This window comes from Anoplopoma fimbria, unplaced genomic scaffold (genome assembly GCF_027596085.1).
Source record: "Anoplopoma fimbria isolate UVic2021 breed Golden Eagle Sablefish unplaced genomic scaffold, Afim_UVic_2022 Un_contig_2129_pilon_pilon, whole genome shotgun sequence".
Classification (NCBI taxonomy): Eukaryota; Metazoa; Chordata; class Actinopteri; order Perciformes; family Anoplopomatidae; genus Anoplopoma; species Anoplopoma fimbria.
This window is the reverse complement of record NW_026552246.1, coordinates 1-1,077: the sequence shown is the minus strand read 5'-3', so window position 1 is coordinate 1,077 and position 1,077 is coordinate 1. Positions and strand designations below refer to the sequence as shown.

General features: G+C 45.0%; 1 non-coding gene and 2 pseudogenes across 1 annotated transcript; all 3 read left to right on the top strand.

Moving 5' to 3' along the window:
* LOC129115906 (5S ribosomal RNA) lies at positions 1-102 on the top strand (annotated as a pseudogene; the record flags this gene model as incomplete).
* A 378-nt stretch (positions 103-480) lies between these two features.
* On the top strand, positions 481-599 carry LOC129115905 (5S ribosomal RNA). The gene has a single exon (XR_008533294.1). It is a non-coding gene; the product is annotated as a 5S ribosomal RNA (ribosomal RNA).
* A 380-nt stretch (positions 600-979) lies between these two features.
* Positions 980-1,077, top strand: LOC129115907 (5S ribosomal RNA; annotated as a pseudogene; the record flags this gene model as incomplete).

The following is a 1,077-nucleotide window of genomic DNA, read 5'->3' as shown; positions in this document are numbered from 1 at the left end:
CCTGAACACGCCCGATCTCGTCTGATCTCGGAAGCTAAGCAGGGTCGGGCCTGGTCAGTACTTGGATGGGAGACCGCCTGGGAATACCAGGTGCTGTAAGCTTTTTCACTCCTCTTTACAAAAAGCAGAGGCGCTGCTGCTTTTTCAGTGGACACCGACAGGGTGGGAAGGAAATAGCTAGATCATGACTTGCCGGTATAGAAATGACACAAATCCAGTTAAATGATGGCTTTCATCATTCCTAAGCTCATCGATCATTTTCTTTTCAATTTTATGCTAACGTATTCTACATTTCAACAGTAAATATTAATCTTTTTACTGCACTACATTTGTGATCCTTATAGCCACTTTGTACATTCTGATTTGACATTTAAAAGCTGTGAGTGTGTCTGGCAATCTGCAGGCGCTCCCTGTATAGACGAAAGAGCAAAGCGTGGTGATATAGTATCTTTAAAAGGCCCTTTGGTAGGCGCAATATTTGCTTACGGCCATACCACCCTGAACACGCCCGATCTCGTCTGATCTCGGAAGCTAAGCAGGGTCGGGCCTGGTCAGTACTTGGATGGGAGACCGCCTGGGAATACCAGGTGCTGTAAGCTTTTTCACTCCTCTTTACAAAAAGCAGAGGGCGCTGCTGCTTTTTCAGTGGACACCGACAGGGTGGGAAGGAAATAGCTAGATCATGACTTGCCGGTATAGAAATGACACAAATCCAGTTAAATGATGGCTTTCATCATTCCTAAGCTCATCGATCATTTTCTTTTCAATTTTATGCTAACGTATTCTACATTTCAACAGTAAATATTAATCTTTTTACTGCACTACATTTGTGATCCTTATAGCCACTTTGTACATTCTGATTTGACATTTTAAAAGCTGTGAGTGTGTCTGGCAATCTGCAGGCGCTCCCTGTATAGACGAAAGAGCAAAGCGTGGTGATATAGTATCTTTAAAAGGCCCTTTGGTAGGCGCAATATTTGCTTACGGCCATACCACCCTGAACACGCCCGATCTCGTCTGATCTCGGAAGCTAAGCAGGGTCGGGCCTGGTCAGTACTTGGATGGGAGACCGCCTGG